Here is a 25,895-nt window from a genome sequence, read left to right on the forward strand (position 1 = left end):
GAATGGTGCTTGACTTCCTACCTAAAGATGGGTAAAAATTAGATAGGCAAAAAAAGCAAAGCAAAACATTGGGCCATATGTCCATTGAATATACCAATGTGTTTCTCCAGGAAAAGGGAATTGGAGTCAATCAAAGAATGATATTACCAGATGGGAACTCAGCAATCACACAGGCCAGTTTAATATGTTACTAGCCCATTGAGAGCCTTTCTCCCTACTTCTAGTATATTTTTCTTTCTCCTTTTAAACTGATACACAGCAAAGGGAGAAAACTTAATTGACCTTTATAAACCAAAGGTTTTGGTAGGCCCTGGGTATTTTATTTTGAAATTTCTAGGACAGAGACATGGAAATAGGTGAATTTCATGTTACATCTCTGAAAACATTTTCCTCTTCCTTAATTTGTTGGGTTTTTTTTTTTACTAAGACACGAATCATCACAAAGAACATGTGAAATTCATGAGGATGAAAATGAAAAAGACATTACATACTCTCATCTCTTTCTCTGTTGCTCTGTTTTCTGGCATAAAGTTATATTAAAGGTGAACACCTCAGTGGGGAATGTTGGAGGAATAAATGTTTCATCTGCTGTCAGATTATTAAAACACCATGATCGAAAGACAAGTGACGATTTACAGCAATTATCCACATTTGGGTTTATGGTTCAATTTTTATTTACTCCACAAATCTCTCCAAGAATTAAGTGTACCTGCATGAAGAGAGAATGAGAGGTCATATACAGTTAAAAAATACTGGGTTTTATTTTTAAAAAAAAGTAATCAGCTTAACTATTTTGATGAGCGTAAATTCATTGGTTTATTCATACATTTAACAAATACAGATGTGTACGTGTGTGTATCTGTGTATGTGTGTGTATATGGATGTAATAGTAAGGGGCTGTTGAGACAAATACAGAAAGCTTCGGAAATGTGAGTTCTGAAGGTTCAAGAAGGCTATTAAATCCTAAATGTGCACCTGGGGATTATGTGGTTCAGACTCAGCTTCCACCTGAGTGATGTCCCCTGTGTTCTTTCCATTCTGGTCCCAAACAGAGACAAAATTCAAATTGATCTCTTCTGGGGTTCCTACCTAGGACCAGCAGGATATAGGGAAAAGAGTATTAACCTCTGTGTTAGAGGTCTTGATTTGAAGTTCTCTTTTAAAATCGTATTTTATTTTTTCCAATTACATGGCAATTTTTACATTCATTTTTTAAATTTTGAGTTCCAAATTTTCTCTCTTTCCTGTCCTCTCCCTAATAAGGTAAGAATTTTAAATAGGTTACATATGTACAATCGTGTAAAACTTATTTCCATATTAGTTGTGTTATGAAAGAAGAAACAGTCCAAAAGAAAAAATTGGTTTAAAATTCTGACTGCCATTTGCTAGTGGGTGACCTTAGGCAAATTATTTGGGGTTTCTGAGCCTTAACTTTCTCATCCATAAAAAAGGAGTTCATTAAATTATCTTTAAGGTCCATTTTAGCTCTAATGTGTCAGTAACTTTCTCTAGGACTTTGTTTGTTGGGGAAGAAATTCATAGGATCATAGATTTCAGAATGGAAACGATGCTTTGAGGTCATTTCACTCAACTCCTCTTTTTACAGATAAGGGAAATGAATTGCAAGAAGAGCCCACAGGAAGTGGAGAGTGGAGCAAATTTTTTCTATCCAACCTTACATCATAATTTAGGACATTAGGCAATTTCTCTCCAAGAAAATCTTGAGGGCATTTTCCCCATTTTGATGGGAAGGAAGGGGGGATGGCAGGGCAGACTCATAGAAAAGCTAGATGTTTCCATTTTCTGTGATGAAAACAATGACTGACTCAGGAAAACAGGAAATATACCCTGGAAATGAGCAGAGCTCACTTATTCTGTCATGCATGTTTGTCTCAGTCTATAGCTTTCTTGATTCCTATATCCCACTGGCTTTCAGTAAACTTTACCAGGTCCCTTCATCAGTCAGTCAGTCAAAAAGCATTAATGAGAGGAAATAAATTCTAGATTTTACTACACATGCATACATAAGAAATAAAGACATTAATTTTTCTTCTCAAAGGGTATACCAAAAATGTTGTTCCTTAATTTGTTTCTCATATTCCCAGGAAGTCTGTGCAGCCCGTGCAGGGAACTGTAGGTCTTCCTCTTTCTTCTTCTATCACAAGGCTGAGAATCAGATGGTTCTGACTTTTTATAAATGAAATTCTGGTAACAGAACCATGAGGTGCTTACATATGGTGAACACGGGCAAATGATGGCTCTTCCCCCAGGGGACAGCATTTAGTAAAAGACGCATGAAATTTCTGCATCTGAGAGATGAGCTCTTGAGGTGGAAGTTGGGGTGCTCTTTTGGTGAGGACAAGAAGACACCTAAGGGAATGAGTGAGTATTGATCTCTGGCCCAGATGGCTTTGAGGCTTTCCCACACCTGACATCCCTTCCTTAGACACAAACGGAAGGACTTCAATAGCAGTTTGCCCCATTCCTTCTTCTTTTCCCAAATTATTGCCATGTTTGTCACTACTCTGACCTTCTCCCTCTTCTCTCTGGAATAGTCAATACCTATCACGTATTCCTTGTCCAGACTCACCTGAGACCAAGTAGCTGCTTAACGGTTATTGTCTTTTTAGATGCTCTGAACATTCAGTGTGTCCTGGGAACAATTAACTCCAACAGCAACAGCAGTTCTCTGCTATCCTAAATCATTGTTGTTCATTCGTTACAGTCATATCTGACTCTTCATGATCCCATTTATATGGTTTTCTTGGCAAAGACACTGGAATGATTTGCCATTTCCTCTCCAGCTCATTTTACAAATGAGGAAACTGGGGCAAATGGGGTTAAGTGTGCCCAGGGTCACACACCTAGGAAGTACCTGAAGCTAAATTTGAACTCAGGTCTTCCGGACCTCAGGAAGGGCACCCTATCCATTGTGGCAACTAGCTGCCCCCATCCCAAATGGACTCTTTTTGAACCTGCTAAGCCTCAAGTTTCATTTTATCTCTTTGTTCCTCTTCAATGACAAACTTCTCAAAGAAGTTTTACATTCACTGCCTCTACTTCCTGGCTGTGCACTCAGGCTTTTGATCTGGTTGCCATCCTTGCTCCTCTGCTGCATCTGCTCTCTCCACTATTTTCAGTGACTTCTCACTGAAGCCTATGGCCTTTTCTTCATTCTCCTCTTCATTTTCTGCAGCTTTTGACATTTGCCCACGTGCTTATTCCTGATACTTCCCCACCCTTGGTTTCCATCATTCATTTTGTGCTTTACAATCTCTCTTAGCTCCCCTTGATGCATTTTTCTTCCTCCTTCCAAACTCTAAGTGTGTATGTATCCCCAATATTGGACTGTTGAAATAGCCTCCATTCTTAGCTTCCACACACTTCTTTCTATCTGTCTTCCATTCAGCCATGAAAATCATGTTCTAAAAGCAGAAGAATGCTTTTAGGTGTCTCTCCCCTGCTCAAGAACCTCCAAGGCTCCCTATTCCCTGTAGAGCAAAACATAAACTCTTCTAACTGATATTGAAAGCCCTCCACAGTCTGACACAATCTTGATTTTCCTTCCTTATTCCATGATTCCTCTTCATGTGGGGGAATCTCCTACATTCTAGACAAACTTCCCAAATCTGGAAAGGTATTCCCCAAATTCAAGATTACGTCTCCTGCAATTCTGTCTTTGTACAGGCTGTCTCATATGCCTCAAATACAAATCTTCACTTCTTAGAAACTCTGACTGTCTTCCAGGTTCAACCCATGGGCTCCCTTCTCCAGCCTTTCCTGGATGTTTTCACCATTAAAAAATTATATGTATATGTATATATATATATATATATGTATGTATGTATTTGTATTTGTGTATATGTATATATGTATGTATATGTGTGTATAGTATTTATGTATATTTTTTGTGTTTGTATGTGTATATATATACATATACATATGTAGGTAGATATATAGACAGACAGACAGACAGACAGACAGACAGACAGACAGACAGACAGATAGATAGATAGATAGATAGATAGATAGATACACACACAATTTCTCTTTAGCTGTTGCATTCTACCACTCTCCACCCAGCAGAATTCCCTCCTTGAGGGCAGGATCCTTTGTATAACTTTATGCGCTAGCACAGTGCCTACATGATAACAGATGCTTAACAAACATTACCCAAATAGGATTAAATTAAATTGTATTAATATTGTTCTTCTAATCATTACACAGCACATTGAGATAGATGGGATTTAATTTTTTCATCTATAACTTTGGAAAGGCAAGGGAAAGGGGAGGGGAACTTAATAAACTTGTATTATATGCCTACTATGTGCAACACACACAGTCCTAAGAACTTCACAAATATAATTTGATAAAATAATGTTATAGTGAAGGATAGGTGACAGTTTATCCTGACTCAAAGAGATTTGGGTTCCCTTTTTGTCATTCTCTACGATATCTCTGGCCTATAGTCACCCAGTCTCTACTTGGAAATTCCAGAGATGGAAGACCTCCTACTCCCTGAAGCAATCAGTTTAGTTTTTGGACAGTTCCCTCTCTATATGTGTGTATGTACACATACACACAGATAGATAGAGATAGCAATAGAGACATAGATAAATATGCGTGTATGTATATACATATAGTGTGTATATATATATGTATATATATATATATATATACATACCACACACATATACATATGCATGTATGGATGTGTAAATATATGTGTATGCAAGTGTTTATGTATTTAAATGCATGCATGTATGCATACTCATCTACATAATCTTAATTCCATGTAATTGGGTGCCTTTGTCATCCTAGGTATTTTATTCTATGCATTAAAAAATATTCTTCTGAGAAGGGGTCCATAGACTTTATCACCAGCCTTCCAAAAGGGGCCATGACACAAAAAGATTTAAAACCTCTGGTTTAGAATAGAAGGTAAAGCATTATAATCATGATGCAAATCAGAACAGAATCTCCATAGAGAATACAGCATGCAAAGACTCTGTTGAGGCTGTCCTCTGTTTGCAAAGTAACACTAAGCCCAATGGCAGTAATCACTTCACACAGTGTACGGTGTTTGTTTTTAGTCAGTCAGTGAAATAGCATTTTTAAGAGGCCACTATATCCTAGGCACTATGCTAAATGCTGGAGATACAAAAAAAGGCAAAAAAAAAAAAAAAAGCATGGGCCCTGCCCTCAAGGAGCTCACAGTCTGTTGATGGAGACAGCATGCAGACAACTACATACAAACAAGTTCTGTACAAGATAAAGTGGAAATAATCTAAACAAGAAGTTACAACATTGGGGGGGGGGGGGGTAGGCTTCTTTCAGAAGGTGAGATGTTAATGGAGAACTGAAGGAAACCAGAAAAGACAGGAGGCATCAAGTCAACAAGCATTGTTAAATGTCTCCTATGTGCCAGGCATTGTGCTTGCCATTTGGGATCCAAGAAAAGCAAACCCTCGTGTTCTGGATCTCAAAGATCCAGAAGTCTGAATGCGGACATGCTGTGAAAACAGCTATGTTCAAGTAAGAGCTGTATCAGACAAATTGTTCCTATACCAAATAAATCTCAGTTGGAAAGCTGAGATAAAGGAGGCCCAGGAAAGGCTTCTTGTAGGTGTGACTTCAAGTGAAGCTGGGAGGCAGAGATGAGGAAGGAAGAGAATTCCAGGCATGGGGAAGAGCCAGAGCAAATGCCCCAAATCTGGAGATAGAGCATCATCTCCAAAGAACAGCAAGGGCCCCAACGTGAATAGATTGCAGAATATAGGAAGAGGAGTAAGGGGTAAGATGAATGGAAAGGTAGAAAGGATCTGGTTATGAAGGATGCAGAAAGTTAAATTGGATTTACTATTTGATCCAATAGGATCAAATATCTTCTTTAAATATCCCTGCAGTGGAAGGAGCTACTGGAATGTATTGAATAGGAGAATGACATGGTCAGACCTGCATTTTAGGAAGATCACTGTGAAAGCTGAATTGACAATGGATTATAGTGGGTAAAGGTTTGTGTCAGAGAGACCAACCAGAAAGTCAGGCACAATGGGATGAGGGCCTGCCCCAGGGAGAAAGAAGAAAGAAGAGGGACCCAATGGTGAAGTGGAAAAGTACTGGATTTGGAATGAGGATAGAAGTTCAAATCCTATATCAGACCTTGGCCAAATCCTGTCACTTTTCTGAGCCTCCTTCTCCTCATCTATAAGATGAATGGTTTCTATTAGATTACCTAGTGAGGGGATCTATTGCCTAAGGTTCCACCTTGCTCTTAATCTGTGATCCCATGATTCTAAACTATTTTGGCACTAAACTCAGTTTCTTGATCTCCTTTCTTGAGTTTATCAGATTAATTGACCAAATTAAATCAAAGACACCTACTGATGGAGGAATCCTTCTTCACCTAGCATCTGGAAATAGCCACACTCCTGTTTTGTAATGGCCATGGCTTGTGCAGTTAACCTTAGGAATTCTTCTTCCTGAAAATAAAGTTATCTTTGTGGACATTTCATTTGGGTCTGTAATAAGTTAACAAAATAGATGCATAAGCCTCACTAGAACAAATGTCCTAGAGGATATCCACTCACTGGAACATGGTCAAAATGTGTAACCCTGGCTTCAAGTCTGGAGTATTTGCATGAGACTCTTCTCCTTGGTGGAAAGTGGTGACTTAATATACCTTCCTGAGTGGCTGGGTTACCATTTAAGTGTGAGAAAGAAGAGACAGTATTCTCGCCAGTTTGAAACAGAATGTATATGATTCCATAATCTCTTTTTGGGGGGGGCAATTGGGGTTAAGTGACTTGCCCAGGGTCACACCAGTAAGTAAGTGTCTGAGGCCAAATTTGAACTCAGGGCCTTTTAACTCCAGAGTCAGTGCTCTATCCATGGTGCTATCTAGTGGCTCCTCTATACTCTCTTAAGGAAGAGACCTATGGGGAGAGAGAACAGGCTTTGAAAGACAGACCACTGATTTCCAAAATCTGTTCTTTCTCCATGGGTTTTTCTCTTAAGACAGTCTGGAATCACATGCCCTCTCTTAAAGCTCGAAAAAGAAAGAACTTCTCCCCTCTCTCAAGCTCACGTGCCAACTCATTATTGAGTCATCACTCCCTCCACCAATGAGGAGATTATGATACAAGGGCAGCAGACTCAAAGCCAGAGTTACAAATGCAAACTTTTGCTATTACAGCTTTGTTTTTCTTTCTTCAGTTAAAATTCTAAGTCAAATGAAGAGATTCCCAAAGAAGTCAGTCAGATGAATTCTGATGCCTTCTCCTGACCCTATGCTGTTTCCGTCAGTATGGAGGACTGATAGTAGTGATTTGGAAAGTGAGTCTTTTTGGCAGAGGAAGCAAATAAATAAGGCCAAGGAAGATTAGAGCTTAAACTTGGATGTATCCATCATTTCCAGTGACTCACTGATTACTCTGTGGCACCTACCCCACGGCCATAGCATTCTTTGGGGTTTTCTGTTTTGCAGCATCTTTCCAGTAGTTTTTCATATGGAGCATGTATGCTTAAAAGCATTGCAAGAGGCAACTCTGGATGGTGTCTCAAATATTCATACAGAAACTTGTAAGATGCTTTTTACATTAAACTATATGAAAACTATATGAGAAAAAGCATGTCAGTTTCCACAATTGTGGAGTGTAGTATATATAATACCAATAGTATAAAATGAACACAAGCCTATTAATAATTTTTTTGGGAACCTGGCCAAATCACTTAATATTTTGGAAATCCAGGCAATTCTAAGACTAAAAGAGGCAGAAAAGGCATCAAGACCTGCATTGGTGAAGAGAGTTTCCCCACCTGGGAATCTCATTCCTATTCCTATTCCTGTGATTCTGAAGACTTGATTTGGACACTCAAGAAGGTTAAACTATTTACATTCCTACGTTGGAAGATGATACTTCTAACTCCTAAGAATTTTCTCATTATTAGGGCAATTAGAAGGAGCAAATATAGATAGAGGGCACAGGTATGAGTTGAACATGAAGGGATGATATCTAAAAAAATTAAATTAAGGCATGAGAAAGGAATGCACTGGGAGAAAGGGAAAGAGGGAGGTAAATGGGGTAAATTATCTCTCAAAAAAGAGACAAGAAAAAGCTTTTACAGTAGAGGGGAAGGGTGGGAGGAGACGGGGAGTAAGTGAACCTTACTCTCATCAGAATTGACTCAAAGAAGAACTAAATACATAATCAGTTGGGTATAGAAATCTATCCTACCTGCAGGAAAATAGAAGGGAAAGGGGATAAGAGAAGGGGCAGGGGAGGGGGAAAGATGGAAGGGAAGGCAGGTTGGGGGAGCAAAACATCTTTGAGTAGGGACAGGGTGAAAGGAGAGAGAAAATTTAATAAACAGTATCAGGGATAGCATGGAGGAAAATACAATTAACAGTAGTAATTATGGAAAAAAATTTTGAAGCAAGTTCCTCTGATAGAGGCCTCTTTTCTCAAACATATAGAGAACTGACTCAAATTTATAAAAATAAAAGCCATTCCCCAACTGATAAATGGTCAAAAGATATGAACAGTTTTCAGGTAATGCAACCAAAGCTGTCTATAGCCATATTTTTAAAAAAATCTTCGAACTCACTATAAATTGGAGAAATGCAAACTAAAACAATTCTAAGGTACTACCTCATACCTATTAGACTGCCTAATAGGACAGAAAAGGAAAATGATAAATGTTGGAAGGGATGTGGGGAAAAAATGAGAAAAGACATTGTTAGTGGAGTTGAGAACTGATTCAACATTCTGTAGAACAATTTGGAACTATGCCCAAAGGGCTATAAAACCATGCATACCCTTTGACCTATTAATACCACATCTATGTCCATATCACCAAAGAGATAAAAAAAAGGAAAAGGACATATGTGTACAAAAATATTCATCGTAGCTCTTTTCTGGTGGCAAAGAATTGGAAAATGAGGGGATGCCCATCACCTGGAGAATAGATGAAGGAACTGTGGTATACGATTGTGATGGAATCCTATTTTGCTATAAGAAATAATGATCAGGATGCTCTCAGTAAAACCTAGAAATTCTTACGTGAGCTCATGCAAGGTGATATGTTCTGTATACAAAGTAACAGCAATAATGTAATGATGATCAGCTGTGAATGACTTAGCTATTCCCAGCAATACAAGGATCCAAGACAGCTCTGAAAGATTCATGAACTGATGGTGTCTGAATGAAGACTGAAACATGCTTTTTAACTGTCTATATTTTTCTTAAGAGTTATTTTTTTTGTTTCATGTTTTCTTTCACAACAGGACTAATATGGAGATATGTTGCATAATGACACATGTATAACCTATATCAAATTGTTCACTTTCACAATTGGGGTGGGGGGAGAGGAAGGGAGAGAATTTGGAACTCAAAGTTTTAAAAATGAATATTAAAATTGTTTTATATGTAACTGGGGAAAAATAAAATAATGAAACTCAAAAAAAAAAAGAGCGCATAAGTCTATTAGGTAGTACAGTGGACAGAGCACTAGACCTGGAGGTCAGAAAGTTGGAATTCATATTTGGCCTCAGACACTTATAGCTCTGTGACCATGGGCAAGTTATTTAACATTTGTCTGCCTCCGTTTCCTCATCTGCAAAATAAGGACAATAACGCCTAATTCCTGATGTTTTTGTAAAGATTAAATGAGATAATATTTGTTTTTAAGCATATTTTCACCTTAGTCATCTTGTAACATAGCAGAAACATAACAAAAGGGAAAAGCCACCAAAAAAAGTGAAAGTAGTGTGTTTCGATCTACATACAGACTCCACAGTGCTTTCCCTGGATGTGGAGAGCATTTTCCATCATGAGTCTTTTGGAATTGTCTTGGATCTTTGTATTGCTGAGAAGACCTAAGTCTATCATAGCTGATTATCACACAATGTTGCTGTTCATGTGTAACAAGTTACTGTAACCAAGTTCTCTTGGCTCTGCTCACTTCATTCAGCATCACTTCATGTAAGTCATCACAGATTTTTCTGAAATCCACCTGGTCATTATTTCTTATAGCACAATAGCATTCCATTACATTCACACACTACAACTTGTTCAGCCATTCAATTGATGGACACTCCTTCAATTTCCAATTCTTGGCCACCACCAGAAGAACTACTATAAATATTTTTGTACACATGGGTCCTTTTCCCTTTTTTATGATCTCTTTGGGATACAGACCTAGAAGTAATATTGCTGGATCAAAGGGTACGCATAGTTTGATTGCCCCTTGGGCATAGTTCCGAACTGCTCTCCAGAAGGGTTGGATCAGTTCACAGATGAGATAATATTTGTAAAGAGCTCCTTACAGGGCTACATAATGCTAGCCATTATTATAACTAATTACAAGTGAAGCTTTTCTAGCTATTAAAAAGCTTCATTTTGGCAATTGCAGGGTTTGGTTGAAATTGTTTTGTGCACAGGAGAGCAATATAGGATTGCTGCAGTGGTAGATAGTCTCAGATATCATCTGGTCCCACATCCTCATTTTCGGATGAGTTTAAGTGACTTACCCAAGGTCACACAGGTAGCAGAAGTAGGATTTGTATTCAGATCATCTAATTCCTGAGTTAATGACTTTTGTTGTCCACTACAATATAACTTGATTTCTTAAAATACTTTTAACTGATTTCCCATTCCACCCCTTTCCCCATTCAATTTAATCCAAGCTGCTGAGATTTTCTAGTGTCACTTTGTATGTTCTTTATAATGGTTAGTAAAGTTACATTACTTAGTCAGGAAGTTTTCTTTGTCTTCCTGCAGATGTTGGCAAACATCATCCCCTTCTGTAAATATGTCTGCTCTGAGTGAAGCATGATGCATTCACCCCTCCGGGTACTGCGAGTTGACAACAGTCTCTAATTTTGCTGGAGATGGAGTCTGGTTTGGAACAGAGGTAGTTTGTAATCTTGGCTTATATAAGATCAAGCAGAAATTCCTTTTCTCATTCACATTTGTTTGGTTTCCTTTCATAAGCCATAGCCTATGAGTAAAGCCAACCTGTGACTATCACCTAGAAATTATTTAATCAATAGGTCTCCTATTTAATAGCTATAGAAGTTCTGGTATTGACTCCATAATGAGAGAATTCTTGACTTGAGGCAGGCTTTATTCCTCAGATCTCATGATGGCACAATTTAAGAAGAAATACATCTCCTAAATTTCTAACAATTCTGAATTACAGGAAAGCTGACTCATTATTCTTTTCATTAATCTTCCCCTAAGTCTCAGAGATGTTGGAATCTTGTGAGCTTAATGGAGATCCATTTCCAAAACAGGTAAGAATAATACATTGGGCTAGCGTTTCCATCATTTACAAAGTATCTCCCACAATTCATCCATGAGTCAAGACGTCACCCCATGATGTCAGCGATCCTCTTTGAAAATGGACAACACCAAACAGCAACAACAATTCTTACACTTATTTCATTTGAGACACAATTAGCTTTGCCTTCAGTCAACAGGTCATTTTATTGTCTAGGGTTCAGAGGGCTTTCTTTTGCATGGACTGACTCTTTGTGAGCTTGGATAACATAGCATAGTTGTTTCAGGCTTACAAAAGTCTATGAGGACAAATATTGTAACTATTAATATCCTCACGCTCTAGTTGAGGGAACTGAGGTACAGAGAAATGAAGTGACAAAGTCACATGGCTAACAATGGGCAGAGCTGAGATTTGAAGCCAGACCTTTCCTTCCTCGAGACTTTGTCTTTCTAACATAGAATGCTGCCTCTTTGAGACTAAGGCATTTCAATATAGCTACCCAATGAAAAGGCATCAGGGAAAGAGTCTACAACATAGATCCGTGGATGTATGTGTTCTTACATATTTCAACTTTCTGGAATGAAGGCTGTTCCATACACACTCTCCTTGAATGCACAATTCAGCTTAAGGGGAAAGGTCTGTTTAAATTAGTTGAAAAGTCCAAATTACAGAAAATTTTTGGGACAAATGCAGCTTTCTGTCTTTCAAGTATAGACAGCAACTGGGCTAATAAAATGTTACCTAGGCAATTTTACTCATGAATAGAAAAGAATGATTTGTAATCAGCAGAATTTAAATGGAAAATCTTAAAAATTTAATAACAATATTTTCATTAATGCATGTGCTAATACTTAAATAAATAATATTTTTTTATTTCTAGACTTTTAAGGGGAGGGTTTGCTGACCAAAGTGAAACTTTCTCCCTAGTCTATTGCAGTTTACCAAAATTTGAAATGAGTAGAGTTTGACTTAATAAGGTTTAACTATATATAAAATTCAACCAATACAGACAGCATAGTATAACATATAGTGTTAGACTTGGAGTCATGAAGACCTGGGTGTGAACCTTATCACTACCATTTACTAGTTATGTGGCCCTGAATAAGCCACTTAACTTTTCTGAGTTTCAGCAACTCCTAAGGATTTATTTATTAAATCACAGAGCGGGTACTATCTGTCCCTTGGTGAAACTGCTTCCTCAATGAATGGCATTCCCATGAACAAAGTCTACAAACTGCCCTAAAATACAAGGTATTGCAAAGTATGGAAGGACATGAAGAGGAAGAATCTCCTGTCCACACAGAAAGAGGCCCCAGCAGACCATCAAGGTTTCCCTTAAGTGGCAAAAGATGGCTGTCCCAAACCAAGGAGAATATTGTTCTCCAAAATACGTTAGTGACTACTTACCTTGCTATGCAAACAGTAAACTACATCTCCTTCCCAGCATCCATCAATCATGATAGGAATATCTTTCGGGAGTATATCAAGTTCTTTAGGTCAATCTTGGGAAATTTTTGGCTGATCTCCACAGCTTTGCTGGAAAGAGAATCAATAAATATTGGTTGATAAACCACTAAAATTATTTGAAGCAGGTCAGATGGTAAAATCTATATTGATTTATTAATGTAGTCCTTGGCCAATAATAAAGATGATGATGATAACAATGGCAGCTAGGTGGTACCATGCATAGAGTACTGGGCCTACAGTTGGGAAGATATTTATTATTGTTCAAAAATAATGACCCCCTCAAAGCCCAACACATCATCTCTGTTACAGGAAGGAATATAAGCCAAGGATGATACACAGCAGAGATTCTGTACCCTGAGATCACAAGGTCACTATGGAGGCCTGGCAAGAACCCTGAAATATTGTTGGGTCCAGACCATACTGCTGATTGGATCAGTAGCCCCCTGTGTAATGCAACTGCTTCCAGGAAACTAAAAAATAAAAGGAATGCAGCAGGGCTTCATGTTGGCCCTGTCCCAACTTTCATGACGATCAGTTTGACACAGAAGATACAGAGAGGATGATTACTCCTTTCTCTTCTGGTACCAAAAGAAGGCAAGATGCACCCGTATCAGACAAAATTGACAATATCTCACCCACTTTGCAGTCAGTGCTTCGGTGTAGATGATGCTGTCCACTAAAAATGGCAAACTATGAGTGTTCATGAAATGGACTGAAGATATGAATACTTTCATGATGCTCCAGTATTAAACTGGAACAAAGCCAGAACCTAATCTTACTAATTATAGTCAAAGGTTTCATATTACTTTTTGTTAATGGTACCATCAGGTTCAAGTCACACAACTGATCAATTGCTGACTGACGCAGAGAAAATGTGAAAAAATAACTTCCTCTCACAGCCTAGATCTGATTAAGAGGGAATCAAGGCCCTGCTAAAGTCTAAAGAGACAAAAGCTAAAGACCACAATCACAGAGAAGGCAAAATCTTCCTTTAATGCAAAATCTACTGCCAACAGTAGAATATTAGCAAGGCATGTTTGCTATCTGGAACAACTTGCTAACAAATAATGACTAGAATAAACTCAGAATCTCATGAGCTGACAGATGACAACCCCTCATATGAGTAGAGGTCACAATATATCCAGCTGACTTCAATCATTACATTGTACTGGAAGGAGGCCATTAGCATAAGCTAAACTGTTGCCTACAAGTGCCTGGACATAACATGGATCCATTCATTTCAAACCAATCATGTTTTTAATAGATGTCATCATACCAAATACTTCAAGCTATGTCAAATAAGAAACTTTCAAAGATTTGGGAATTTTCAAGAAATTTAGCTAAGACATATATAACCTATATCAAATTGTTTACCACCTTAGGAAGGAGGAGGAGGAGAGAAGGAGAAAATTTGGAACTCAGAAAAAAATTTGATAGATATTCAAAATTGTCTTTACATGTAATTGGAAAAATAAAATCATTAGTTAAAAAAAAGAATCTGACTAAAGAGATCAAAATCTATGTCTCTTCCACTCTATTTCTGTTCTGTACACATCTACTCCCCTCTCTATAGTTTCTCATACCCAGGAACAAAAATAAATCTATCAAAAACTGTTAGGATTGATCAACTCTTATCATAAAGTGGCAGTTAGTGCTAACTACAGAGAAAGGTAAACAAACTATAAAGAACGGAAATAAGCTTTGGATTTAGCAAATACTCTCCAGGTGAGAGAAAATGTAGTTTGAGCAGACAAATCCTGCTCTCTCTATAGGTCATCTCACGGGGACAGCAACCATCTATTCCTCCCTCATCTCTGTTCTATTGGGCCGATACAGGCAAACAAGGTTAAGTGACTTGCCCAGGGTCACATAGCTAGTAAATGTCTGAGGCCAGATTTGAATTCATGAAAATGAGTCTTCCTGACTCCAGACTTGACCTTCTATCCACTGCACCACCTGTCAAGTCACATTTTAACAACCCTTTCAGGTTTACCAAGTGCCTTTCTCACAATAATCCTGTGAGGAAGATAGTGTAAGTCCACCTTTGCCTCTTGGTCAGTCTCTAGGCAAGGGAGCGAGAGCCAGAAGGTAATGGCTGGGCTCAATTCTGGCCTTCTGGCCTTAGCACTGGCTAGCAAGAGAGCAAGAGCCTTGCTTAACCAAAGTTGCCAATGTATCAATTGTTCCACAGAGCCATAGTCCTCCACTCTGCGAAGAAGGGAGGGAGACTCATTTTCTCATGTCTTTCTGGGACCAGGCTTAATCATTATAATTACATGACATTCAGTTTCCTTTTCATTTCCTTCTCATTTATGTTGTTGTAGGCACAGTGAATATAGTGCTGAGTCCGGAGTCAGGAAGACTCATCTTCCTGAGCTCAAATCCAGCCTCAGATACTTACCAGCTATGTGACTCTGGACAAGTAACCTGTTTGCTTTGGTTTCCTCATATGTAAAACTATCTGGAGGAGGAAATAGCCAACCATTCCAATATCTCTGCCAAAAAACACCCTAAATGGAGTCACAGACAGTCAGACACAACTAGAAAACACCTGAACCACAAGTCATTATGAAAACTGGTTTTCTGGTTCTTCTTTGGTTTGCATCATTTCTTATAATTCTTTCCATGTGTCTCTTTATGCTTCATGGTCATGGTTCCTTAAAATACAGTTACATTCCATTACATTCATGGGTCACAATATATCTTGCCATTTTCCAAATAGCATGCATCTACAGTACTCTGTTTCCAATTCTTTGCCACTACAAAAAGTGTTGCTATAATAAATATTTTCATATATATGGGCTCTTTCTATCTTTAACCTGTATAATATCAGGATCCCATGTCAAAGGACATAAGCATGTTAGTCATTTTTTTAGAATTATTCCAAATTGTTTTGCAGAAGAATTCACAGATTCCTCAATAATGTATAAGTGTGTCTTTACACAGGCATACTCCACCATTGATTATCTCCATCTTTTGCCTTCTTTGAAAATTTTGTGTCTGAGGCAAAACCTCAGATTTGTTTTGATTTGTATTTCTCATTTTATTAGTGACTTGTACCATGGGCTTGTTAATAGTCTGCAATTCTTCTTTTGAGAACGGTTTGTTTATATTCTTGACCACTGTCTATCATGCAGTGGACTTTAGACCTGGCTTCTTTCTTGCATTTTGTTTCCCGTGAATTGCTGGGTATTTCTCTTGACATTCTTTTTTCATCACTGGTGCTCTCCATGGTAGCTAGTTCATTAATTTACTAACCCTAATCCTAATCTTAATCCCACATGCAAATACCTTTCTCCCTCCCCCTTGTTGTTATTCAGTCCTGTCTGACTCTTCCAATCTAAAGCCCCTTTGTTGAAATTTGTGGAAGTTCTAGCAAATACATTTTAATCAGCCCAGTTATTTAGGATCCATTCCTATAGCATAACCCATGGACCAAAAATCCAGATCTCATTAACAGACACCATCTTCTTAGGTAGATGCCTAAGATCTGCATTTGAAGTCCTTAAAAGCCTTCACCTTCCTAAAGAAAAGGAAAGCCCTAAGAAAAACAACTCCTATTTCCATAAAGGCTAGTGTTTCTTGCCCAGGACATTATAATCTTTGCCGATGCTCCCTTTTGTCAGTATATTTGTTTTTGGTGGGAGAATTAGATCTCTGATTTCAATTATGTAGGACCCTCCTATTTGGGGTAAATCCCTCTACCAAAACTGTTAGATACATGATCAACAATTTGTAATCTTAAAGATACATGATCAACAATTTATAATCTTAAAGGGTTCACTGAGAGGTTAAGTAATTTCTCCAGAGTCACACAACCAGTTCATGCAAAGACAAAAATTGAACTCAGGTCTTCTTCACTCTTGAAGCCAACTCTATCCACTCCACCATGTTGCTGACTCTTAGTATCTTTTGAGAACACATTAATCAACATAAATGAATAATAGTTATCTAGCTTGACAAGTCCTGAGGGCTTCTCTGCAATATATAGGATACAAGCCAGTAGAAGACAATGGAACTTCCTATTGTTGTCAGGACAAGAAACCTGAATAGGGAGACACCAACCATCACTACTTAAATTCTTTTTTCTCTAATCCTTATCAGGTAATCTTTCACTGAATGGTATATTTGGACAGATTCTTATCATTTTTTGAAGAACTAGCAGCTGCCTCCTCTTCAGAGAGTCCCCTCTCTTCAGAAAGACCCTCACATCAGAGATGGCACATTGACCTGAGGGAGCCAACAGTCTCTCCTCTGATGCCAGCTGCATCCTCATATGCCTAGTCCATATTTTATTCTAGTCTTTTCTCTCCCTTTTTAACCTCCTCATACTCAAGCTATCTGCATCTGCTTTTACCTTCTTTCCACTGTTAATAAGGAGAAATCAAGAAATGAGGGAAGTGTTAGCTTTATATAGTAAACAAGAAAACCAGACACATAAAAAACTCACTGGAGTTTCACACCTTTGGGTCCAAAATGCATCAATACTCCACAGAGATTTTGCTACTTAGCAGACAGTTCTTTTAAATTATTTGTGATGGTTGTTGCCTGGAGGATGAAGATGAAAGTATGGCAAAGTAACCAAAAGACCAAAAAGAAAAATCCATACTTGGTATTTTTTCATATTACCTCCTATGCAAAGTAAGATTTCTCTACATTAAAAAGAAATAAAGGTATTCTAATTCTGATTAGAATCACAGAAAATGCTTAGAATTTTGCCTTGGAAAAGTGACACATAAAAAGACATGAATTGTGGCATATGATTTATGTCTGACTCATGACCTCTGCTGCAGGGCCTGGCCATTTCTCTTAATCATATAGGAAGGGCAGGTGAGGACTGGAGATGGAACAGTCATACTTCCCTCCCATTATCTACTCCCTGGTATTTGATTAAGTTTAGAGGGACATGTAAGCCAGAAAAGGTCCATGGAAATGAATGTCTGTGGCACACAGAGCTTGTTTCAGATCATGAGAAGATATGGCCAGCAGTTGGCAGTCAATAGATTTATCAGTTAATAAAACAAGTCATTAAGATCACACAGTAATAAAGGCAGAACTTTAGCAATCAGAGAGGACAGTACCCTAATATTTTGTACAGAGAAACTTAAATCCAAAGAGGAAGGATAACTTGTCCAAGGTGACATAAGCAGTGAATAGGAAAGAAGGAATTTGAACCCACAGTCTCTGACTCCAAATCCAGTTGTCTTGTCAAGGGGTCATGATACGTTAGCAAGAAAAGTAGTATCATAAATGAGAAGTCATTTAACAGTTATTTTAAACTGAAGAATTGGTAGGCTGTTAATTTTGACAGAACAGAAAATACTATACCTTTGTGTGGAAGCATCCATGCTTCTTTTCTTCTTGACAACAACTAGTGCTGACTTCTTTGTAGCAAGCAGCCAGAGACAAGAGTGTGGGGGCAAAGAGAAATGGGTTCTGTCTGGCTATTTCGTAGACATAGCTAAATGAAAGGAAGCAAGGAAGGAAGGAAGGAAGGTAGGAAGGAAGGAAGGAAGGAGGGGAGGGGAGGGAGGGAAAAAGGAAGGAAACAAATTGGAACTCAGGTGGTAGGGGTTTGGAGAGAGTAGAAGGTCATGTGCTCAAGGTCATAACTTCAAAAGGAAAAAGCAATGAAGGAAAAGACAGTGAATAGGATCAGGTTCTCTTGACTAAAGTTACAGAATACTTTCCATCGTTCACATTGAAAGCTAACATTCTTGAGACTAGATTCTAGAGTATCTAGGAAGGGGAAATGAGTAAGAAAGTTGAAACATTTCTTGGGAGTATTACAAACTAATGTCAGTGATATAGAAGAATGAATCAGGTGGAGGCAAAAAGGGCAGTGAGCCTCAGGTACGACATCTATACTGTGAAAGGGAAGAACAAAAAAACAGAAAAATAACAATAAACTAAACTTTAAAATAACAGGTAGAAGACAGAAGGAAAAAGAGAGAGTGAAGAAGCCAGAGTCAGATTAAATGTAAACTTGAAAGAGGATTTATAAAGAAAGCTATATACACACCCATCTACATATAGATATATAGCTAGGGAAAGAAAACAGAAACTTACCAATTACAACCATAAATGTGAATTGGCTAAATTCCTCAATTAAAAAGAAAGAGAATTGAGGAATGAATTATAATTATAAAATGCAATAATTTTCTATGAACAAAAATACATTAAAAATCTATGAATACAATACAAAATAAAACTTTTTGTTGTTCAGTCCTGTCCAGCTCTTCTTGACCCCATTTGGGGCAAATAGCAATGATTTGGCCAGGGTCATACAGCTAAATGTGAAATGCCAGAAGAGGGTTTTGAACCTTAGTCTGCCTGACTGCAAGTCAGGCATACTCTCCAAAGGCTATCTTGCCTTTATGCTGCAATAATAATTAACCAACTAAAATGCTCTTTTAAGTTTCAAATGGTTTGAAGATAATGCATCAGTCAAACTTTTAATATCAATAATCAACTCACACGTCTCTAATGTTGTTCTCCAAAAATTTCTGCGTGACATTTAAGTAATCTGAAAACAAAGAATAGTTTTTATAAAATGGTATTTACCAAAGAAGAAATCTAAGTGACCCAATAACAATGTCCAAAGCAAATAATGGGAAATTAATGGTGAAAGAAAGCTCACTAGTATAAGCATTAAGGAGAAAGAAGCAAAACAAATGAATCAAACCTGGCTCCCCACATTACATTTGTTAATCATATCCAGTCATTTATCCCCAGCAAGCACACACACATACATAGGTATGTATGCATGTATATGCATGTGTGTGTATATGTATATATGTATGTGTACGTGTGTGTATGTGTGTGTGTATTCTGACTCATTGAGGAGAGAGATCTGGCTTTATTTTACATTTTTTTATCTCCTCCCCTCCCTATGACCAAAAACCACACTCAACCTCCATGCCTCTGTCCCAGAATTAAAGATGCCAAATTCAAGCCAGATCCTTCATTTCTTTGCCTTAGTTTCTCCATTACTAAAACAACATGATGGTTATTATTTCTATAAAATATTGCCATACCAATAGTTGATCAGGCTCAATAAAATTAACACTGAATTTTAAGCAAAAATGTTTGACTTTGAATTCAGATTCTACTCTTTAGCACTTAGTATGTGCAGGCACTGTGCTCATCACTTTACAACTATCATCTCATTTGATCTTCACAGCAACCCTGGACTATAGGCACTATTATCATCTCCTCTTTACAGATAAGGAAACTAAGCAAAGTGAGGGTAAGTGACACACCCAAGGTCACACAGCTAGTAAGTATATGACGCTGGATTTGAACAGAGGTATTCCTGACCCCAGGACCAGCACTCTATACATGTGGTTCCTCCTACCTTAGCTGCTCCATCTGTACAATGAGGATGCTAGACTAAATGGCTTCTGAAGTTCTTTCCAGCTCTACATTCTTTAACGAGTCTACAATACACATGGTTCAATGACATAACAGGATATAGAAAGGGAGATTATTATATTGCCTCTTTTCCATTCCCACTCCTATCTTCTCAGACTCCCATCACCTTTTGCCTAGACTGTTGTAATAGCCTCCTAACTCATCTTCCTGCCCTGGTCTCTTCTCTCTACCTGTCTCCCATTTTCTTTCATTCAGCTGTCAAAATAATCTTCCTAAAGTATAAGTCTGCCTATGTCTTCCCCATTGACTATGAGGTGAAATATGAACTTTGTAATTTGGCATTTAAATCTCTCTAAGACTAACCTACATTTACAGGGTTATTTCCTATCACACCCTCTAAACACTCTATATTCCCTACAAGCTACCCCCTGATCTTAACCCATAGTCTCCAAGCCCTGTGAAGTATCCTTTTCTCTAGGGACCTTTAAGCTGGCTCCTACCTCTCAATCTAGGAAGGAGTATTTGCATCAGCCCCTATACACAAAGTATGTACTCCTCTCAGTCTATGAGGGAGTATTTGCATCAGCCTCTACATGCTAGGTACGCACTCCTCTCAGTCTATGAGGGAGTATTTACATCAGCCTCTACATGCTAGGTACGAACTCCTCTCAGTCTATGAAGGAGTATTTGCATCAGCCCCTCTGAACCAGGTATGTATTCCCTCTTCATGTGTGCCTATTAAACTCCTTCTCTTCCTTTAAGACACAGCTCCAGGAAACTTTCCCTGACCACTCTAGTTAAGTGTTCTCAAAGTTTTTATTTTAATTTAATTAATTTTTAATTTTAACTTAATTAAAATTCTTTGACTTTTCTGAGTGCTTTGGCTACATTTTCTCCTTTGCACCAAGCACATATTAATTTTCTACATATTTATTAGTTGCTCTTCTCTCTCCATTTAATTTAAGCTTATTTTGGACAGGAAATGTTTTGGTTTTTATCTCATTATTTCCAGTGCCTATAACAGTGTATTATGCATAGTAGGCACTTAATATTGATCAAATTGAACTAGTTTTGGTAACCTTATCAGGTACGTAATGCTGGTCAAATACAGATGTCAATGAGTCAATCGGTCAGTCAATAGGCATTTATTAAGTGCTTACCATGTGTCAGGTGCTGTGCTAAGGTCTGGAGATGCAAAAAGAGCCAAAAGACAGTCCCTGCCCTCAAAGTGCTCACAGTCTAATTGCAGACCAATATGAAGTCCTTGGCATTCAACACCAGGTTTTGCTGCCTGACAGAGACTAATGAGATTGACAGGAGTCCTGGTTAGGCCAGTAAAGAATAAGGAGCTTGCTTCTTTTACCTCCCATAAGCCAAAAAGGATCTTGGGAGTAGCTAACTCCAAATTAGACAGTTCTCTGTGACAGAGGTTTTGATTTCCACCATGTAGGATGTAAAAAGAAAGAGTTAATCTTGCCCTGGTAGTATTCTGCCTGACTTTTCTTAGCTAGATAAAATGTCTATGCCTAAAGAGCTGTCATTTTCCATGATCAGGGAGGAAATCTAGCCATTATGACCAAGAAGACTGAAGTTGAGGTGACTTGAGTGTCTCTGAAGAGAAGAACCCAAAAGCAGGGAGCAATTCTCAGAAGAGAATAAATGTCCAGAGTTACACTCATCTGAGACTATATACCGAAAGTCAACACAAGGAGCCAATAGAAAAATATGGCCCATTAAGATGCCATCCTCAATAGGGATCAGGTCCAATGGGAACAGTGAGATGGCCATCAGAAGACATATTACATGTGCTCCTTTCCTGTGTTTACCCATGGGGTCCCTGAAGCCAGCTTACACTAGTTCAAAGGAGCCAACTGTAAAATTTTCTGTGACAGCATTTAAACCTCAGGGTCAGCAATCTCTAGAAAAAAGAGCATGATTTCTTGTTTTGCTGATTGTCTAGACTTAAGAAAGTGAGGAGAAAATGTTAATTATTCATTTAACTTACTTAATAAAAGTATGTCATAAATATTTTTTCTCTAGAGGGCTGGTTGTTAAACCTTATGGCACACTGCTGTGTATATCTCATATTTAATCATATATTTTTCTTAAATCAAACCTAATCCTGGCTATCCTTCAATTTCCATCCATCAGTCTGGAGTCTTGCTCTGGAGCCAATGAACATCAACCTGCCCATCTTCCATGTACCAGCCCTTCTGATACCTGATAACAGATACCTGTACCATTCCCTCATACAACCACACTCTGCTCCAAGCCTAGTCTTCCCTCAAACTAACCAACCCCATTAAAATCTTTGTTTGTCATGATCCTAAGGCCCTTGACCATTCTGTTTACCTTCCCCTGGTTGCTCTCCAGTTTATGAGTGCCCTTACAAATTCATGACCCCACACAATACTCATTGTCATCTGCCAAAGTGTGGGCAATATCCTGGATGCTGTGTCTCTCTTACTGTTGCCTGAAGTCACGTTGGCATATTAATTTGCCATATCCGTTGTACATTCATGCCATAGCTAATGTAGAAGTACCACATTACAGCCTTACCTTCCTGCTCAGGTGCTTTAGGTAGGGTTAAGGATTCAACCAAGAAGAAGAACAAAATTACAGGACCAATGGGCCTTACTGACATCATGGCTCCAGTGTTGACTTTCATGAGATGAAGAAGAAAACTTTCATACTGTTCTCTAATAGTACCTGTTAAAAAATAACCTGTTCTCAGAATATTATATTATTTCCATATGGTCCACCAATAAAAATAAAAGGACTAGAACATCTTTTTGCTAATTGTTAACTAGGTGGGCATTATCTCTAAATCCGATTGACAAAATGAACATTGATTTCTGCACAATCCCACGGGTTAATGTTGAACAATGTTTAAATCAAATAGACTTTGTTTAAGGAAAGCACTAAAAACACAAGTTTAAAAAAAACAACAAACCTTTGTCCTCCTGCTGCTCAGTCTCATTGGCTTAAGGTCCAAGCACTGTATTAAAAGTGTATTCCAATCTAGTACAAGATACATAATTCATCCAATTTAATTAAATTAAAAGAACTATTAATTGCTTGCTCTGCACAGGGTATTGGGTTAAGTTGTGACCATACAGATTTGAAATAAGGCACATTCTCTGCTTTCAAAGAAGAGGGAATGAATGGAACAACACAAGGAAAGACAGTATATTATCAGCCTGGAATAAGGTCCAGGAAAATGTAGGGAATTGCAGACTAAGACTGGGTACATCTAATAGCCTGGTTTTGTTGGACTATAGATCGCATGAAGGGAAGTAATATAAAGTGAGTATAATGGTGGGTAAATGAAGCCAGAGAATTCTCACTACATAAGCATAGGAAGATAGCTTGGATCCAAGGTATGGAAGAACTCAGATGTCATCCTAAGTAATATAAACTCTGCATTTTCATGTAGGGGGCAATAGGAAAACACTGAAAATTGTTTTTTGTTTGTTTTTCTCCCAGGGGTGTATCATGGTGAGATCTTTACATTAGGAAAATGCTTGCCAAATTTGTAGATGGTGACAAGCATAGAGAGATGAATAACACATAGGATGGAAGAATTAGGAGCCAAAAATAATCTTGACGAGGCAACTATGTGGCATAATAGACAGAGCACCGACCCTGGAATCAGGATGACCTGAGTTCAGATTTGACCTCAGACACTTACTGTGTGACCTTGGGCCTGACTGCCTCAAAAAAAAAAATTATCTTGATAGCCTAGAACAATTGTTGTTATTGCTCAGTCATTCAGTCATGTCCAACTCTTCGTGACCCCATGGACCAGAGTACACCAGGAATTTCTTTCCTCCAATGTCTTCCAAAGTCACCCAAGCTCATGTTCATTACTTTCATGACACTATCTATCCATCTCATCCTTTGCTGCTTTTTCCTTTTGCCTTCAATCTTTGCCAGAATCAGGGTCGTTTCCAATGAATCTTGTCTTCTCATTGTATGGCCAAAATATTTAAGCTTCAATTTCAATAGTTGACCTGCCAATGAATAGTTGGAATTAATTTCTTTAGGTATTGACTGATTGTAGTGCCAATGCAATGTTCACAACACCAACGGTGACTGTGAACATGCTAGTGTAGTGCTGAATCACAAAATACAACCAACTCTCCATATGGAAGACAGAACTAAAGTGTTTACTCAAACAACAGAAAGCTGAATCCCAATATCAGAAAGCTGAATCCATTATAGAAACAAAGAAATCTATACACAATAACAATGCAGAGGGTAACACCATCCCCAAGCCTTGCCCCTGCTAGGGTCTTTCCAAAAATGAATATTCATAGCCAGCTGCCTGCTTTCTCTCTCTCTCCCTCAGTTCTAATTTGCTCTAATTTCTTCTCAGCTCTGCTCCAACCTTCCTTCTATACCCATTCAGCAATCTCCTCCTACCACAGACTTCATGTGACTCAGACTTTCAGGCAACCCAGGCAGTCACATGGATCTGTAAATGAATGGAAAAGCCCTTCCCATTTAAATTCCCATTACACTAATTTGCCCTTTTTGCTGTTCAGGGGACTTCCAAAAGTCTTCTCCAGAACCACAATTTGAAAATATTGATTCTGTGGTGCTCAGCTTTCTTTATACTCCAACTCTCTCAGCCATACATTGTCACTGGAAAAACCATAATTTTGACAATGGTCCATGTATAGTACCTTGCTTTCTCCATAATCCAATGAATGTTGGCAATTTGGTCTCTGGTTCCTCTGCTTCTTTGAAAACCAGCCTGCTATTCTGGTAATTATCAGTTCACATATTGCTAAAGCCCAGGTAAAAGAATCTTAAGAATAATCTTGCTAACATGTGAAATAAGTACAATTGTTGAGTAACTTAAACATTCCTTGGCATTGTCCTTTATGAGGATGGGGACATAAACTGATCTTTTCCAATCCACTATTGGGTCTGAGTGTAATATTTTAACAGTATCCTCTTTTAAGGTTTTAAATAGCTGAGGTGGAATAAGGTTACTGTTAGCAATGCTTCCTAAGGTCCACTTGATTTTATTCTCTAGCATGTCTGGCTCTCAATCAGGAACCACACTATCATGGTTATTGACGATATTAAGAACTTTCTTGTACAGTATTTCTGTGTATTCTTGCCATCTTTTCTGATATCTTCTACTTCCCTTAAATCCCTATCATTTTTGTCTTCTATCATGCCATTTTTGCATAAAACATTTCCTTGATATCTCTAATTCTTTTGAAGAGCTCTCTTGTTTTCCCATTCTATTATTTTATTCCATTTCTTTGCATTGCCCACTTAAGAAAACCTTCTTATCTCTCCTGTTTGCTGGAATTCTGCATTTATTTGAACACAGCTTTCCTTTTCTCCTTTACCTTTCACTTTTTTGTCTTTCCTTGGCTTTTGTAAAGCCTCATCAAACAGCCATTTTGCTTTCTTGTTTTTCTTTTCCTTTGAAATGTTTTGTGTTTCTGCCCACTATACAATACTGTGAACCTCTATTCATAGTCCATCAGGCACGCTATATAAATTTCATCTTATTTAATTCTGCCTAGAATAATGGACAGAATCAAATAAGATGAAATTTGATACAAGTAATTCAATAGAGATAAATAAATCTACTTGGGTAGAAAAAGCCAACTTAATAAGGACAAAATGGAGGAGGATAGACAATAATTTATAGGGAAAAGATATGGGAGTTCTAGTGAGCTGAAAGCTCTACATGAACTAGCAGTAGAATATGGCAGCCAGAAAAGTGAAATTAATCGTGAACTGCA

At 38.0% G+C, this 25,895-nt stretch overlaps 1 pseudogene; it reads right to left on the bottom strand.

Annotated features, from left to right (window-relative positions):
* Positions 1-273: 273 nt before the first annotated feature.
* On the bottom strand, positions 274-24,389 carry LOC140514222 (afamin-like; annotated as a pseudogene).
* Between the last annotated feature and the right edge of the window lie 1,506 nt (positions 24,390-25,895).

The sequence above is a fragment of the Notamacropus eugenii genome, chromosome 7, assembly GCF_028372415.1.
Source record: "Notamacropus eugenii isolate mMacEug1 chromosome 7, mMacEug1.pri_v2, whole genome shotgun sequence".
Classification (NCBI taxonomy): Eukaryota; Metazoa; Chordata; class Mammalia; order Diprotodontia; family Macropodidae; genus Notamacropus; species Notamacropus eugenii.